Below are 19,013 nucleotides of genomic sequence, written 5' to 3'. Positions count from 1 at the left end.
GCCCAAGCTCAGCTGTCCGGTTCTAGGTGCTTCTCGAATCCACATATGTATGACCCACCTGTGGATTTTTCTAAAAGGTAGATTTTTTCTTTTTTTAAGATTTATTTATTTATTTATACAAGCACTGGGTACAGTCAGAAGCGCAAGAGGGTGAAAGAATTCACCAGAGCCAGAGCAGGGAACAGAATAGGCAAAAGACAGAAGTACACTGCTGAGGGGAGTAGGGGTGAGTCAGGAAATGTCTGCCTTCTGTGGGTCACTTCCTTGGTTGGCTGGGGATGGAACTCCTGCTGCAGAGGCTGCCCAGAGCTTCCCAGTGCTGTGCTGAACCCCTCGTGCCACCAGGGAGGCCCCACTTTTGAAGACATTGTACCAATTCTCTACAGCTGAGTGTCTTTCTGATGGTAGAAGGTACATGAACACTTCATACCTATAGAAGCACACACATGCACACACACTTGTACAGACTCACATGCACACACTTGCACAGACACAGTGTAAGACATGCACACGCACCTAAAGGAAATAGTCCAAACACCTAATTACATACTTACTGGTAGGTCTGTTTCACTATCCTATTTCACCGTATTACCACCATATGACCACTTTGATTTTTCTAAAACTTTCTATAAATTTCACTGCTGCTGATAGGAATTTTAAAGGAAATTTCGGCATCTGACGACCCATGTGTTGGAAGTATGGGCGCATTCATACATGTGAAGCAAATGCATTCAGTTTCAAACACTGATTTACTGTGTCATGGGAAAGACAGTTTCAACAATCCATTTCAGACTGTCTTCTGCAGGCAGGGAAAGAGCATGCAGATGCCTCTATGCCCCAGCGCCCCCGGGGGAAGAGCAGGTCACGTGGAGGTCCATCCTGCAGTGGGAAGCCAGTCTGTCCATCACGGCCCCCTCCTCGTGCCATCCCCGACCTGCGTTGGAAGAGAAGAGCCAATAAAGCCCAAGCACAGAGTTACCTGTTTAGGATACTCTTTTGTTAGTGAAATCCCCCAGGGAGTGCTGCACAGACTTAGATTTGACAAGGCTCAGATGGAAACCAGGAGGCCCTAGGAGCCGCCACTAACTAGAGGGTGAGTGAGTGTCCAACTTGGAATTTCAGTTTTTAAAAGCGACCCATCCAGGGGGATTTGCTACCGTGGATGTCAGTCCATGACAATGCCACTCAGACATCCTCTGCGCCATCCGTGTGCCCAGGGGCCGACAGCAGGGCTCTCCCAGCAAGGCGCAGGGTGGCCCTCCCGGGACAGAGCCTAAGAAGGGGAAGCAAGGCCCAGGGTTTGGAGCCTCTGGCCCTGGGAGCTGTAGGCTCCGCCCACACAGCCCTACACCCCTCCTGGGGCCCTGCACCTGCTCAACTGCCCCCCACCCCTCCCCTCCCCTCCTCCAACCACTCTGCTCCCCTCCAGGTGCTTCACCAGTTCCGTCGCCCTTTGGGCCCTTCACCTGCTCTGCTGCTTGGACTTCTGTGCCCCCGGACATCTGTGCTCCATGTCTGTGCGTCTCATGCTGCTCCTGGCCCCTCGGACTGGACCAGCCCCTGACCCCTCTCCAGAGCCTCGACCTCCCTTGGTGAGCTCCTTTTCACCTTGGCCACCAGGTGGCTGCCCTTTGGGGGCAGGGTGAATTCTTCAGAGTGTGGTGGTTATATTCTTAGTCTCTGTGGTGGTTTTTTCTATGCCATGGTGCGCAGAAACAGCAGACGTTCAATATAGCGCTGATTATTCTCCTCACTCTGGCCTTGCCGCTTTGCCTGGCCTTAAGGGTGGAATCCTGCCTTTCTGCAGGGGCCACCGCATTACTTTGGGGCAGGAGGCGAGAGCCACTTCTCGAGGGCGGTCTTAGGGAGGTGATGGAGGGCGGCGGGGCTGGGCTGGGGGTTCTGCTCCTGCCTTCCAGGCCCCCCTCCAGCTGGGAGCCTGGCAAGGTGGTGGTGGTGTGCTCCCAGGCATCCTCCATGGGGGGGCCTGGGAAGGAGGTGGTTCTGATGTGCAGGGCCTCCTCCAAGAGTGGGCCTAGCATGGAGGGGATGCTCTGCCCCCAGGCGTCCTCCAGCGGGGGGCCTAGCACAGAGATGGTGCTGTTCTGCAGCTGGGGGCCTGGCCTGGAGGTAAAACTCCGCTGGGAGGCTTCCTCCGGCAGGGAGACGCTCACGGACGAGGTCTTGCACGCCCACACCTCAGGCTGCAGGAGGCTCTCCTCCCAATCCAGGTCACATTGTGTGGCAGTGGGAGCGAAGTGCTCCTGGGAGGAGGCCTGGCTTGGCCCCTCTCCCTCGTCCCACTGCCCCTCCCCCTCCCCAGCGCAGAGTGTCTGCTCTGTCCCCATGACATCATTAAAACTTCCCTCCGCGATGACACTGACAATTTCGGGCCTCCAGCAATCCTGGCGGACCTCGGCTTCCATCACGGCCATGCCGTGGTGGCCGCCGGCCGGCTCCCCCAAGGGCGGGGATCCCTTCATCTGGACCCAGGGGTGTTCGATGACGCTCTCTAGGGTGCTCCGACTCTGGGGGTCCAGCACCAACATCTTACTGAGGAGGTCCCGGCAGTGGTCCGAGAGGTAGTCAGGCTTGTGGTAGTGCGCGCTCAGGACGCTGGCCCGGAGTTCCTGGTGGCTGGTCCCCGCGAAGGGCAGCTCCCCGGTGAGCATGTTGTAGAGGGTCACCCCCAGGCTCCAGACGTCCGCCTTGGGGCCTTTGTACGTCTGGTGGAGGTAGATCTCGGGGGCCAGGAATTCAGGGCTGCCACAACAGGTGCTCAGGCCCTCGTCGGCGCACCGGACACTGAGCCCGAAGTCCGCCAACTTGATGTTTCCGTTGTCGTCCATGAGCAGGTTCTCGGGCTTCAGGTCTCGGTGCGCGACGCCCTTGCTGTGGCAGTACGAGAGGGCCGAGAGCACCTGCCGGAAAATGCGGCGGGCCTCGCTCTCGGGCAGGCGCCCGCGCTCGTTGAGGTAGCCCTCCAGGTCGCCCCCTTTCGCCAACTCCATCACCAGCATGACCTCCGCCCCGGTGTCCACCACCTCAAAGAGCCGGACGATGTTTGGGTGGTGCAGGGCGCGCATGCAGCCCACCTCGCGGGCCAGGAACTCGGGGCTGGGCATCTTGGCCTTGCGCATGACTTTGATGGCCACCTTCCTGCCGGTGCGGGCGTGCTGCGCCAGCTTCACCTTGGAGAAGGAGCCCTCCCCCAGCGTGCGCAGCATCAGGTAGTGTTGGAGCTTGGCCTCCTTAGGAGCGAGGCGCTTCGTCATAGCGAGTGCGGACCCCGGCTCACTGCTCTCACGGCCCTGGCTGTTCTCAAACGGCCCTGAGATACCTCTCCTCATCGCTCTAGCTCTATTATCTTAACAAACGTACTATTAATCTAATATTAATAGTAATCACAAAACACCCACTAAGCTAACTAAATGCTAATAGTGCTAACTTAACTCCCCAACAGTACTAACTAAGCTACCCTTACTAACAATGCTAATACTAACTAGCTACACGCAAAAATAAATGAAAATAATGTAAATATATGATAAAAGCAAACCAATCACAAGCTAGCCACAAAACATAGAACAACACAAAGACAAAACGAACAAACCACAAGAGAACAAACAACAATCAGAAACTAACAAGTAAAATAAAAAAAACAGACAAACAACAAAGGGAAAAACACAACAAACAACAAATAACAACAGAAGGGAAAATGGGGGAAATCAAAAAAAAGAAAAAGAAAAAAATTCGAAACGGAAATTAAAAAACCAAAAATTAAAATAATAAAACAAAAAAATAAAATAAAAAACTAAAAAATTAAAATGATAAAGGAAAATAATTAAAAATGGAAAAAATAAGCAAATAAAGCAATAAAGGAAAATAAGAAAAAACAAAGAAACAAAATAACTAAAATAAAGAACGAAAATAAAGAACTAAAGTAAATGAATAAATCAATCAATCAAAAGAAAACCCAGTAATCCAAAACGCGCTCTCTCTCCCTCCGCTGTCCGAGTCCACAGGTCACTATCCCAAAGCTTCCTGGCTCTTAAGGACACAGATGCAGGCCGGGCAGGGCTTATATAGGCTCTGCCGGTGGCGGCGCCATCACAGTGGCTCTTTATGGAGTCAGAGCCAGAAGCCGCAGCCATTGGCTGAGGGAAACCCAGTGGTTTCTCAGCCTTAATGAAAAAGCAGCTGCCAAGAGGCGTGTTTATAGGACTTACTAGAGATTGACATTTACCCACTTAAAGAAAACCCGTAGAATGCTTGAGAGGCTGTTTCATGTGTAGTGAGAAAACCTTTCTGTCGGCTCATCAGTCACCATTCTGCGACCTCTTTTTTTTTTTTTTTTTTTTTTTTCCCATTTTCTGTACTACCACCACCCTCACCACCACCACCATCCTCACTGTTGTGGTTTTTGGAACCTGTGGGTTTGGAGTGCGGGGTCCTTGGGTTCACCCTGGGAAAGGGGTCACCAGAGCTCCCATTTTAGCGACACTCGGCGCGTTTCCCAGGCGAGTTTCTTCACGAGACAGAGACGTTGGTTATATTTCAAGGGCAGGTTGATTAGGGAAGGGATAAACCAGTGAAAGACCCTTGCAGAGACACAAGCGGGCAGGAAGAGCTGCCCCAGAAGGGACAGGTTCGCTGAGGGAGGCCTGCATGGTTGCAGGCGGGCCTGTGTCCTCGACAAGGGCAGGCAGGAGACTGTTGTCCTTCAGAGGAAAGAGTTGGTGACAAGAGGCACCTGCATAGTCACAGGTGGGCAGAGGGATGGCTGCCCAAGCCTGTGCAGACATTGCACTGATAGAGTCTTCTTCTGTTTTGGAGAGATCACTCCTTGTGAGCCTCAGTTGGTGGCTCATTTTGGATAACTATGCAGAATCTGAAAGGGACCTAGATTCCACAATGGGCTCAATCTCCATATCTTTACCTTTGGATGCTCACTTGCTCACTGGGATACCTGCTTGGATGTTATGCTTTGTAATCTAGGGGTCTGGTGCCTCAGGATACTAGTCTGAGCCTAAGGATCTTGGTTTCCATAGCTGTGTCAATGGCTATGCTAATCTCTTCTACCCCCACCTCCTTGTGTGAGCCAGGTTTCTGGCCTTGTGGCACACCTCTTTTCAGGTTTTTTTTTTTTTTTTCTATTCTTGTCCTCCATCAATCACCACCATCATCACCATCATCACCACCATCAACATCACCACCACCATCTTTACTTAAAAAGGTTATTATGTGCCAGACACCGTGCTAAGCATTTTACATGTATTATAACATTTATGTTTCTCATCACACAGTCCTGTGAGAGAGAGATATTTTTGCCATTTTTGAAGATGAGTAAACTGAGGAACTTGGCCAAGTTCATATGTGACAGGATAGTGTGGTCCAGGAGCCCAAGCTCAGCTGTCCGGTTCTAGGTGCTTCTCGAATCCACATATGTATGACCCACCTGTGGATTTTTCTAAAAGGTAGATTTTTTCTTTTTTTAAGATTTATTTATTTATTTATACAAGCACTGGGTACAGTCAGAAGCGCAAGAGGGTGAAAGAATTCACCAGAGCCAGAGCAGGGAACAGAATAGGCAAAAGACAGAAGTACACTGCTGAGGGGAGTAGGGGTGAGTCAGGAAATGTCTGCCTTCTGTGGGTCACTTCCTTGGTTGGCTGGGGATGGAACTCCTGCTGCAGAGGCTGCCCAGAGCTTCCCAGTGCTGTGCTGAACCCCTCGTGCCACCAGGGAGGCCCCACTTTTGAAGACATTGTACCAATTCTCTACAGCTGAGTGTCTTTCTGATGGTAGAAGGTACATGAACACTTCATACCTATAGAAGCACACACATGCACACACACTTGTACAGACTCACATGCACACACTTGCACAGACACAGTGTAAGACATGCACACGCACCTAAAGGAAATAGTCCAAACACCTAATTACATACTTACTGGTAGGTCTGTTTCACTATCCTATTTCACCGTATTACCACCATATGACCACTTTGATTTTTCTAAAACTTTCTATAAATTTCACTGCTGCTGATAGGAATTTTAAAGGAAATTTCGGCATCTGACGACCCATGTGTTGGAAGTATGGGCGCATTCATACATGTGAAGCAAATGCATTCAGTTTCAAACACTGATTTACTGTGTCATGGGAGAGACAGTTTCAACAATCCATTTCAGACTGTCTTCTGCAGGCAGGGAAAGAGCATGCAGATGCCTCTATGCCCCAGCGCCCCCGGGGGAAGAGCAGGTCACGTGGAGGTCCATCCTGCAGTGGGAAGCCAGTCTGTCCATCACGGCCCCCTCCTCGTGCCATCCCCGACCTGCGTTGGAAGAGAAGAGCCAATAAAGCCCAAGCACAGAGTTACCTGTTTAGGATACTCTTTTGTTAGTGAAATCCCCCAGGGAGTGCTGCACAGACTTAGATTTGACAAGGCTCAGATGGAAACCAGGAGGCCCTAGGAGCCGCCACTAACTAGAGGGTGAGTGAGTGTCCAACTTGGAATTTCAGTTTTTAAAAGCGACCCATCCAGGGGGATTTGCTACCGTGGATGTCAGTCCATGACAATGCCACTCAGACATCCTCTGCGCCATCCGTGTGCCCAGGGGCCGACAGCAGGGCTCTCCCAGGAAGGCGCAGGGTGGCCCTCCCGGGACAGAGCCTAAGAAGGGGAAGCAAGGCCCAGGGTTTGGAGCCTCTGGCCCTGGGGCCTCTGTAGGCTCTGCCCACACAGCTCTACAACCCTCCTGGGGCCCTGCACCTGCTCAACTGCCCCCCACCCCTCCCCTCCCCTCCTCCAACCACTCTGCTCCCCTCCAGGTGCTTCACCAGTTCCGTCGCCCTTTGGGCCCTTCACCTGCTCTGCTGCTTGGACTTCTGTGCCCCCGGACATCTGTGCTCCATGTCTGTGCGTCTCATGCTGCTCCTGGCCCCTCGGACTGGACCAGCCCCTGACCCCTCTCCAGAGCCTCGACCTCCCTTGGTGAGCTCCTTTTCACCTTGGCCACCAGGTGGCTGCCCTTTGGGGGCAGGGTGAATTCTTCAGAGTGTGGTGGTTATATTCTTAGTCTCTGTGGTGGTTTTTTCTATGCCATGGTGCGCAGAAACAGCAGACGTTCAATATAGCGCTGATTATTCTCCTCACTCTGGCCTTGCCGCTTTGCCTGGCCTTAAGGGTGGAATCCTGCCTTTCTGCAGGGGCCACCGCATTACTTTGGGGCAGGAGGCGAGAGCCACTTCTTGAGGGCGGTCTTAGGGAGGTGATGGAGGGCGGCGGGGCTGGGCTGGGGGTTCTGCTCCTGCCTTCCAGGCCCCCCTCCAGCTGGGAGCCTGGCAAGGTGGTGGTGGTGTGCTCCCAGGCATCCTCCATGGGGGGGCCTGGGAAGGAGGTGGTTCTGATGTGCAGGGCCTCCTCCAAGAGTGGGCCTAGCATGGAGGGGATGCTCTGCCCCCAGGCGTCCTCCAGCGGGGGGCCTAGCACAGAGATGGTGCTGTTCTGCAGCTGGGGGCCTGGCCTGGAGGTAAAACTCCGCTGGGAGGCGTCCTCCGGCAGGGAGACGCTCACGGACGAGGTCTTGCACGCCCACACCTCAGGCTGCAGGAGGCTCTCCTCCCAATCCAGGTCACATTGTGTGGCAGTGGGAGCGAAGTGCTCCTGGGAGGAGGCCTGGCTTGGCCCCTCTCCCTCGTCCCACTGCCCCTCCCCCTCCCCAGCGCAGAGTGTCTGCTCTGTCCCCATGACATCATTAAAACTTCCCTCCGCGATGACACTGACAATTTCGGGCCTCCAGCAATCCTGGCGGACCTCGGCTTCCATCACGGCCATGCCGTGGTGGCCGCCGGCCGGCTCCCCCAAGGGCGGGGATCCCTTCATCTGGACCCAGGGGTGTTCGATGACGCTCTCTAGGGTGCTCCGACTCTGGGGGTCCAGCACCAACATCTTACTGAGGAGGTCCCGGCAGTGGTCCGAGAGGTAGTCAGGCTTGTGGTAGTGCGCGCTCAGGACGCTGGCCCGGAGTTCCTGGTGGCTGGTCCCCGCGAAGGGCAGCTCCCCGGTGAGCATGTTGTAGAGGGTCACCCCCAGGCTCCAGACGTCCGCCTTGGGGCCTTTGTACGTCTGGTGGAGGTAGATCTCGGGGGCCAGGAATTCAGGGCTGCCACAACAGGTGCTCAGGCCCTCGTCGGCGCACCGGACACTGAGCCCGAAGTCCGCCAACTTGATGTTTCCGTTGTCGTCCATGAGCAGGTTCTCGGGCTTCAGGTCTCGGTGCGCGACGCCCTTGCTGTGGCAGTACGAGAGGGCCGAGAGCACCTGCCGGAAAATGCGGCGGGCCTCGCTCTCGGGCAGGCGCCCGCGCTCGTTGAGGTAGCCCTCCAGGTCGCCCCCTTTCGCCAACTCCATCACCAGCATGACCTCCGCCCCGGTGTCCACCACCTCAAAGAGCCGGACGATGTTTGGGTGGTGCAGGGCGCGCATGCAGCCCACCTCGCGGGCCAGGAACTCGGGGCTGGGCATCTTGGCCTTGCGCATGACTTTGATGGCCACCTTCCTGCCGGTGCGGGCGTGCTGCGCCAGCTTCACCTTGGAGAAGGAGCCCTCCCCCAGCGTGCGCAGCATCAGGTAGTGTTGGAGCTTGGCCTCCTTAGGAGCGAGGCGCTTCGTCATAGCGAGTGCGGACCCCGGCTCACTGCTCTCACGGCCCTGGCTGTTCTCAAACGGCCCTGAGATACCTCTCCTCATCGCTCTAGCTCTATTATCTTAACAAACGTACTATTAATCTAATATTAATAGTAATCACAAAACACCCACTAAGCTAACTAAATGCTAATAGTGCTAACTTAACTCCCCAACAGTACTAACTAAGCTACCCTTACTAACAATGCTAATACTAACTAGCTACACGCAAAAATAAATGAAAATAATGTAAATATATGATAAAAGCAAACCAATCACAAGCTAGCCACAAAACATAGAACAACACAAAGACAAAACGAACAAACCACAAGAGAACAAACAACAATCAGAAACTAACAAGTAAAATAAAAAAAACAGACAAACAACAAAGGGAAAAACACAACAAACAACAAATAACAACAGAAGGGAAAATGGGGGAAATCAAAAAAAAGAAAAAGAAAAAAATTCGAAACGGAAATTAAAAAACCAAAAATTAAAATAATAAAACAAAAAAATAAAATAAAAAACTAAAAAATTAAAATGTTAAAGGAAAATAATTAAAAATGGAAAAAATAAGCAAATAAAGCAATAAAGGAAAATAAGAAAAAACAAAGAAACAAAATAACTAAAATAAAGAACGAAAATAAAGAACTAAAGTAAATGAATAAATCAATCAATCAAAAGAAAACCCAGTAATCCAAAACGCGCTCTCTCTCCCTCCGCTGTCCGAGTCCACAGGTCACTATCCCAAAGCTTCCTGGCTCTTAAGGACACAGATGCAGGCCGGGCAGGGCTTATATAGGCTCTGCCGGTGGCGGCGCCATCACAGTGGCTCTTTATGGAGTCAGAGCCAGAAGCCGCAGCCATTGGCTGAGGGAAACCCAGTGGTTTCTCAGCCTTAATGAAAAAGCAGCTGCCAAGAGGCGTGTTTATAGGACTTACTAGAGATTGACATTTACCCACTTAAAGAAAACCCGTAGAATGCTTGAGAGGCTGTTTCATGTGTAGTGAGAAAACCTTTCTGTCGGCTCATCAGTCACCATTCTGCGACCTCTTTTTTTTTTTTTTTTTTTTTTTTTTTCCCATTTTCTGTACTACCACCACCCTCACCACCACCACCATCCTCACTGTTGTGGTTTTTGGAACCTGTGGGTTTGGAGTGCGGGGTCCTTGGGTTCACCCTGGGAAAGGGGTCACCAGAGCTCCCATTTTAGCGACACTCGGCGCGTTTCCCAGGCGAGTTTCTTCACGAGACAGAGACGTTGGTTATATTTCAAGGGCAGGTTGATTAGGGAAGGGATAAACCAGTGAAAGACCCTTGCAGAGACACAAGCGGGCAGGAAGAGCTGCCCCAGAAGGGACAGGTTCGCTGAGGGAGGCCTGCATGGTTGCAGGCGGGCCTGTGTCCTCGACAAGGGCAGGCAGGAGACTGTTGTCCTTCAGAGGAAAGAGTTGGTGACAAGAGGCACCTGCATAGTCACAGGTGGGCAGAGGGATGGCTGCCCAAGCCTGTGCAGACATTGCACTGATAGAGTCTTCTTCTGTTTTGGAGAGATCACTCCTTGTGAGCCTCAGTTGGTGGCTCATTTTGGATAACTATGCAGAATCTGAAAGGGACCTAGATTCCACAATGGGCTCAATCTCCATATCTTTACCTTTGGATGCTCACTTGCTCACTGGGATACCTGCTTGGATGTTATGCTTTGTAATCTAGGGGTCTGGTGCCTCAGGATACTAGTCTGAGCCTAAGGATCTTGGTTTCCATAGCTGTGTCAATGGCTATGCTAATCTCTTCTACCCCCACCTCCTTGTGTGAGCCAGGTTTCTGGTCTTGTGGCACACCTCTTTTCAGGTTTTTTTTTTTTCTATTCTTGTCCTCCATCAATCACCACCATCATCACCATCATCACCACCATCAACATCACCACCACCATCTTTACTTAAAAAGGTTATTATGTGCCAGACACCGTGCTAAGCATTTTACATGTATTATAACATTTATGTTTCTCATCACACAGTCCTGTGAGAGAGAGATATTTTTGCCATTTTTGAAGATGAGTCAACTGAGGAACTTGGCCAAGTTCATATGTGACAGGATAGTGTGGTCCAGGAGCCCAAGCTCAGCTGTCCGGTTCTAGGTGCTTCTCGAATCCACATATGTATGACCCACCTGTGGATTTTTCTAAAAGGTAGATTTTTTCTTTTTTTAAGATTTATTTATTTATTTATACAAGCACTGGGTACAGTCAGAAGCGCAAGAGGGTGAAAGAATTCACCAGAGCCAGAGCAGGGAACAGAATAGGCAAAAGACAGAAGTACACTGCTGAGGGGAGTAGGGGTGAGTCAGGAAATGTCTGCCTTCTGTGGGTCACTTCCTTGGTTGGCTGGGGATGGAACTCCTGCTGCAGAGGCTGCCCAGAGCTTCCCAGTGCTGTGCTGAACCCCTCGTGCCACCAGGGAGGCCCCACTTTTGAAGACATTGTACCAATTCTCTACAGCTGAGTGTCTTTCTGATGGTAGAAGGTACATGAACACTTCATACCTATAGAAGCACACACATGCACACACACTTGTACAGACTCACATGCACACACTTGCACAGACACAGTGTAAGACATGCACACGCACCTAAAGGAAATAGTCCAAACACCTAATTACATACTTACTGGTAGGTCTGTTTCACTATCCTATTTCACCGTATTACCACCATATGACCACTTTGATTTTTCTAAAACTTTCTATAAATTTCACTGCTGCTGATAGGAATTTTAAAGGAAATTTCGGCATCTGACGACCCATGTGTTGGAAGTATGGGCGCATTCATACATGTGAAGCAAATGCATTCAGTTTCAAACACTGATTTACTGTGTCATGGGAGAGACAGTTTCAACAATCCATTTCAGACTGTCTTCTGCAGGCAGGGAAAGAGCATGCAGATGCCTCTATGCCCCAGCGCCCCCGGGGGAAGAGCAGGTCACGTGGAGGTCCATCCTGCAGTGGGAAGCCAGTCTGTCCATCACGGCCCCCTCCTCGTGCCATCCCCGACCTGCGTTGGAAGAGAAGAGCCAATAAAGCCCAAGCACAGAGTTACCTGTTTAGGATACTCTTTTGTTAGTGAAATCCCCCAGGGAGTGCTGCACAGACTTAGATTTGACAAGGCTCAGATGGAAACCAGGAGGCCCTAGGAGCCGCCACTAACTAGAGGGTGAGTGAGTGTCCAACTTGGAATTTCAGTTTTTAAAAGCGACCCATCCAGGGGGATTTGCTACCGTGGATGTCAGTCCATGACAATGCCACTCAGACATCCTCTGCGCCATCCGTGTGCCCAGGGGCCGACAGCAGGGCTCTCCCAGGAAGGCGCAGGGTGGCCCTCCCGGGACAGAGCCTAAGAAGGGGAAGCAAGGCCCAGGGTTTGGAGCCTCTGGCCCTGGGGCCTCTGTATGCTCTGCCCACACAGCTCTACAACCCTCCTGGGGCCCTGCACCTGCTCAACTGCCCCCCACCCCTCCCCTCCCCTCCTCCAACCACTCTGCTCCCCTCCAGGTGCTTCACCAGTTCCGTCGCCCTTTGGGCCCTTCACCTGCTCTGCTGCTTGGACTTCTGTGCCCCCGGACATCTGTGCTCCATGTCTGTGCGTCTCATGCTGCTCCTGGCCCCTCGGACTGGACCAGCCCCTGACCCCTCTCCAGAGCCTCGACCTCCCTTGGTGAGCTCCTTTTCACCTTGGCCACCAGGTGGCTGCCCTTTGGGGGCAGGGTGAATTCTTCAGAGTGTGGTGGTTATATTCTTAGTCTCTGTGGTGGTTTTTTCTATGCCATGGTGCGCAGAAACAGCAGACGTTCAATATAGCGCTGATTATTCTCCTCACTCTGGCCTTGCCGCTTTGCCTGGCCTTAAGGGTGGAATCCTGCCTTTCTGCAGGGGCCACCGCATTACTTTGGGGCAGGAGGCGAGAGCCACTTCTTGAGGGCGGTCTTAGGGAGGTGATGGAGGGCGGCGGGGCTGGGCTGGGGGTTCTGCTCCTGCCTTCCAGGCCCCCCTCCAGCTGGGAGCCTGGCAAGGTGGTGGTGGTGTGCTCCCAGGCATCCTCCATGGGGGGGCCTGGGAAGGAGGTGGTTCTGATGTGCAGGGCCTCCTCCAAGAGTGGGCCTAGCATGGAGGGGATGCTCTGCCCCCAGGCGTCCTCCAGCGGGGGGCCTAGCACAGAGATGGTGCTGTTCTGCAGCTGGGGGCCTGGCCTGGAGGTAAAACTCCGCTGGGAGGCGTCCTCCGGCAGGGAGACGCTCACGGACGAGGTCTTGCACGCCCACACCTCAGGCTGCAGGAGGCTCTCCTCCCAATCCAGGTCACATTGTGTGGCAGTGGGAGCGAAGTGCTCCTGGGAGGAGGCCTGGCTTGGCCCCTCTCCCTCGTCCCACTGCCCCTCCCCCTCCCCAGCGCAGAGTGTCTGCTCTGTCCCCATGACATCATTCAAACTTCCCTCCGCGATGACACTGACAATTTCGGGCCTCCAGCAATCCTGGCGGACCTCGGCTTCCATCACGCCCATGCCGTGGTGGCCGCCGGCCGGCTCCCCCAAGGGCGGGGATCCCTTCATCTGGACCCAGGGGTGTTCGATGACGCTCTCTAGGGTGCTCCGACTCTGGGGGTCCAGCACCAACATCTTACTGAGGAGGTCCCGGCAGTGGTCCGAGAGGTAGTCAGGCTTGTGGTAGTGCGCGCTCAGGACGCTGGCCCGGAGTTCCTGGTGGCTGGTCCCCGCGAAGGGCAGCTCCCCGGTGAGCATGTTGTAGAGGGTCACCCCCAGGCTCCAGACGTCCGCCTTGGGGCCTTTGTACGTCTGGTGGAGGTAGATCTCGGGGGCCAGGAATTCAGGGCTGCCACAACAGGTGCTCAGGCCCTCGTCGGCGCACCGGACACTGAGCCCAAAGTCCGCCAACTTGATGTTTCCGTTGTCGTCCATGAGCAGGTTCTCGAGCTTCAGGTCTCGGTGCGCGACGCCCTTGCTGTGGCAGTACGAGAGGGCCGAGAGCACCTGCCGGAAAATGCGGCGGGCCTCGCTCTCGGGCAGGCGCCCGCGCTCGTTGAGGTAGCCCTCCAGGTCGCCCCCTTTCGCCAACTCCATCACCAGCATGACCTCCGCCCCGGTGTCCACCACCTCAAAGAGCCGGACGATGTTTGGGTGGTGCAGGGCGCGCATGCAGCCCACCTCGCGGGCCAGGAACTCGGGGCTGGGCATCTTGGCCTTGCGCATGACTTTGATGGCCACCTTCCTGCCGGTGCGGGCGTGCTGCGCCAGCTTCACCTTGGAGAAGGAGCCCTCCCCCAGCGTGCGCAGCATCAGGTAGTGTTGGAGCTTGGCCTCCTTAGGAGCGAGGCGCTTCGTCATAGCGAGTGCGGACCCCGGCTCACTGCTCTCACGGCCCTGGCTGTTCTCAAACGGCCCTGAGATACCTCTCCTCATCGCTCTAGCTCTATTATCTTAACAAACGTACTATTAATCTAATATTAATAGTAATCACAAAACACCCACTAAGCTAACTAAATGCTAATAGTGCTAACTTAACTCCCCAACAGTACTAACTAAGCTACCCTTACTAACAATGCTAATACTAACTAGCTACACGCAAAAATAAATGAAAATAATGTAAATATATGATAAAAGCAAACCAATCACAAGCTAGCCACAAAACATAGAACAACACAAAGACAAAACGAACAAACCACAAGAGAACAAACAACAATCAGAAACTAACAAGTAAAATAAAAAAAACAGACAAACAACAAAGGGAAAAACACAACAAACAACAAATAACAACAGAAGGGAAAATGGGGGAAATCAAAAAAAAGAAAAAGAAAAAAATTCGAAACGGAAATTAAAAAACCAAAAATTAAAATAATAAAACAAAAAATAAAATAAAAAACTAAAAAATTAAAATGATAAAGGAAAATAATTAAAAATGGAAAAAATAAGCAAATAAAGCAATAAAGGAAAATAAGAAAAAACAAAGAAACAAAATAACTAAAATAAAGAACGAAAATAAAGAACTAAAGTAAATGAATAAATCAATCAATCAAAAGAAAACCCAGTAATCCAAAACGCGCTCTCTCTCCCTCCGCTGTCCGAGTCCACAGGTCACTATCCCAAAGCTTCCTGGCTCTTAAGGACACAGATGCAGGCCGGGCAGGGCTTATATAGGCTCTGCCGGTGGCGGCGCCATCACAGTGGCTCTTTATGGAGTCAGAGCCAGAAGCCGCAGCCATTGGCTGAGGGAAACCCAGTGGTTTCTCAGCCTTAATGAAAAAGCAGCTGCCAAGAGGCGTGTTTATAGGACTTACTAGAGATTGACATTTACCCACTTAAAGAAAACCCGTAGAATGCTTGAGAGGCTGTTTCATGTGTAGTGAGAAAACCTTTCTGTCGGCTCATCAGTCACCATTCTGCGACCTCTTTTTTTTTTTTTTTTTTTTTTTTCCCATTTTCTGTACTACCACCACCCTCACCACCACCACCATCCTCACTGTTGTGGTTTTTGGAACCTGTGGGTTTGGAGTGCGGGGTCCTTGGGTTCACCCTGGGAAAGGGGTCACCAGAGCTCCCATTTTAGCGACACTCGGCGCGTTTCCCAGGCGAGTTTCTTCACGAGACAGAGACGTTGGTTATATTTCAAGGGCAGGTTGATTAGGGAAGGGATAAACCAGTGAAAGACCCTTGCAGAGACACAAGCGGGCAGGAAGAGCTGCCCCAGAAGGGACAGGTTCGCTGAGGGAGGCCTGCATGGTTGCAGGCGGGCCTGTGTCCTCGACAAGGGCAGGCAGGAGACTGTTGTCCTTCAGAGGAAAGAGTTGGTGACAAGAGGCACCTGCATAGTCACAGGTGGGCAGAGGGATGGCTGCCCAAGCCTGTGCAGACATTGCACTGATAGAGTCTTCTTCTGTTTTGGAGAGATCACTCCTTGTGAGCCTCAGTTGGTGGCTCATTTTGGATAACTATGCAGAATCTGAAAGGGACCTAGATTCCACAATGGGCTCAATCTCCATATCTTTACCTTTGGATGCTCACTTGCTCACTGGGATACCTGCTTGGATGTTATGCTTTGTAATCTAGGGGTCTGGTGCCTCAGGATACTAGTCTGAGCCTAAGGATCTTGGTTTCCATAGCTGTGTCAATGGCTATGCTAATCTCTTCTACCCCCACCTCCTTGTGTGAGCCAGGTTTCTGGTCTTGTGGCACACCTCTTTTCAGGTTTTTTTTTTTTTCTATTCTTGTCCTCCATCAATCACCACCATCATCACCATCATCACCACCATCAACATCACCACCACCATCTTTACTTAAAAAGGTTATTATGTGCCAGACACCGTGCTAAGCATTTTACATGTATTATAACATTTATGTTTCTCATCACACAGTCCTGTGAGAGAGAGATATTTTTGCCATTTTTGAAGATGAGTAAACTGAGGAACTTGGCCAAGTTCATATGTGACAGGATAGTGTGGTCCAGGAGCCCAAGCTCAGCTGTCCGGTTCTAGGTGCTTCTCGAATGCACATATGTATGACCCACCTGTGGATTTTTCTAAAAGGTAGATTTTTTCTTTTTTTAAGATTTATTTATTTATTTATACAAGCACTGGGTACAGTCAGAAGCGCAAGAGGGTGAAAGAATTCACCAGAGCCAGAGCAGGGAACAGAATAGGCAAAAGACAGAAGTACACTGCTGAGGGGAGTAGGGGTGAGTCAGGAAATGTCTGCCTTCTGTGGGTCACTTCCTTGGTTGGCTGGGGATGGAACTCCTGCTGCAGAGGCTGCCCAGAGCTTCCCAGTGCTGTGCTGAACCCCTCGTGCCACCAGGGAGGCCCCACTTTTGAAGACATTGTACCAATTCTCTACAGCTGAGTGTCTTTCTGATGGTAGAAGGTACATGAACACTTCATACCTATAGAAACACACACATGCACACACACTTGTACAGACTCACATGCACACACTTGCACAGACACAGTGTAAGACATGCACACGCACCTAAAGAAAATAGTCCAAACACCTAATTACATACTTACTGGTAGGTCTGTTTCACTATCCTATTTCACCGTATTACCACCATATGACCACTTTGATTTTTCTAAAACTTTCTATAAATTTCACTGCTGCTGATAGGAATTTTAAAGGAAATTTCGGCATCTGACGACCCATGTGTTGGAAGTATGGGCGCATTCATACATGTGAAGCAAATGCATTCAGTTTCAAACCCTGATTTACTGTGTCATGGGAGAGACAGTTTCAACAATCCATTTCAGACTGTCTTCTGCAGGCAGGGAAAGAGCATGCAGATGCCTCTATGCCCCAGCGCCCCCGGGGGAAGAGCAGGTCACGTGGAGGTCCATCCTGCAGTGGGAAGCCAGTCTGTCCATCACGGCCCCCTCCTCGTGCCATCCCCGACCTGCGTTGGAAGAGAAGAGCCAATAAAGCCCAAGCACAGAGTTACCTGTTTAGGATACTCTTTTGTTAGTGAAATCCCCCAGGGAGTGCTGCACAGACTTAGATTTGACAAGGCTCAGATGGAAACCAGGAGGCCCTAGGAGCCGCCACTAACTAGAGGGTGAGTGAGTGTCCAACTTGGAATTTCAGTTTTTAAAAGCGACCCATCCAGGGGGATTTGCTACCGTGGATGTCAGTCCATGACAATGCCACTCAGACATCCTCTGCGCCATCCGTGTGCCCAGGGGCCGACAGCAGGGCTCTCCCAGGAAGGCGCAGGGTGGCCCTCCCGGGACAGAGCCTAAGAAGGGGAAGCAAGGCCCAGGGTTTGGAGCCTCTGGCCCTGGGGCCTCTGTAGGCTCTGCCCACACAGCTCTACAACCCTCCTGGGGCCCTGCACCTGCTCAACTGCCCCCCACCCCTCCCCTCCCCTCCTCCAACCACTCTGCTCCCCTCCAGGTGCTTCACCAGTTCCGTCGCCCTTTGGGCCCTTCACCTGCTCTGCTGCTTGGACTTCTGTGCCCCCGGACATCTGTGCTCCATGTCTGTGCGTCTCATGCTGCTCCTGGCCCCTCGGACTGGACCAGCCCCTGACCCCTCTCCAGAGCCTCGACCTCCCTTGGTGAGCTCCTTTTCACCTTGGCCACCAGGTGGCTGCCCTTTGGGGGCAGGGTGAATTCTTCAGAGTGTGGTGGTTATATTCTTAGTCTCTGTGGTGGTTTTTTCTATGCCATGGTGCGCAGAAACAGCAGACGTTCAATATAGCGCTGATTATTCTCCTCACTCTGGCCTTGCCGCTTTGCCTGGCCTTAAGGGTGGAATCCTGCCTTTCTGCAGGGGCCACCGCATTACTTTGGGGCAGGAGGCGAGAGCCACTTCTTGAGGGCGGTCTTAGGGAGGTGATGGAGGGCGGCGGGGCTGGGCTGGGGGTTCTGCTCCTGCCTTCCAGGCCCCCCTCCAGCTGGGAGCCTGGCAAGGTGGTGGTGGTGTGCTCCCAGGCATCCTCCATGGGGGGGCCTGGGAAGGAGGTGGTTCTGATGTGCAGGGCCTCCTCCAAGAGTGGGCCTAGCATGGAGGGGATGCTCTGCCCCCAGGCGTCCTCCAGCGGGGGGCCTAGCACAGAGATGGTGCTGTTCTGCAGCTGGGGGCCTGGCCTGGAGGTAAAACTCCGCTGGGAGGCGTCCTCCGGCAGGGAGACGCTCATGGACGAGGTCTTGCACGCCCACACCTCAGGCTGCAGGAGGCTCTCCTCCCAATCCAGGTCACATTGTGTGGCAGTGGGAGCGAAGTGCTCCTGGGAGGAGGCCTGGCTTGGCCCCTCTCCCTCGTCCCACTGCCCCTCCCCCTCCCCAGCGCAGAGTGTCTGCTCTGTCCCCATGACATCATTCAAACTTCCCTCCGCGATGACACTGACAATTTCGGGCCTCCAGCAATCCTGGCGGACCTCGGCTTCCATCACGCCCATGCCGTGGTGGCCGCCGGCCGGCTCCCCCAAGGGCGGGGATCCCTTCATCTGGACCCAGGGGTGTTCGATGACGCTCTCTAGGGTGCTCCGACTCTGGGGGTCCAGCACCAACATCTTACTGAGGAGGTCCCGGCAGTGGTCCGAGAGGTAGTCAGGCTTGTGGTAGTGCGCGCTCAGGACGCTGGCCCGGAGTTCCTGGTGGCTGGTCCCCGCGAAGGGCAGCTCCCCGGTGAGCATGTTGTAGAGGGTCACCCCCAGGCTCCAGACGTCCGCCTTGGGGCCTTTGTACGTCTGGTGGAGGTAGATCTCGGGGGCCAGGAATTCAGGGCTGCCACAACAGGTGCTCAGGCCCTCGTCGGCGCACCGGACACTGAGCCCGAAGTCCG

This window comes from Talpa europaea, assembly GCF_964194135.1.
Source record: "Talpa europaea genome assembly, chromosome: 15".
NCBI lineage: Eukaryota > Metazoa > Chordata > Mammalia > Eulipotyphla > Talpidae > Talpa > Talpa europaea.
Note: the sequence above shows the minus strand (reverse complement) of the source record.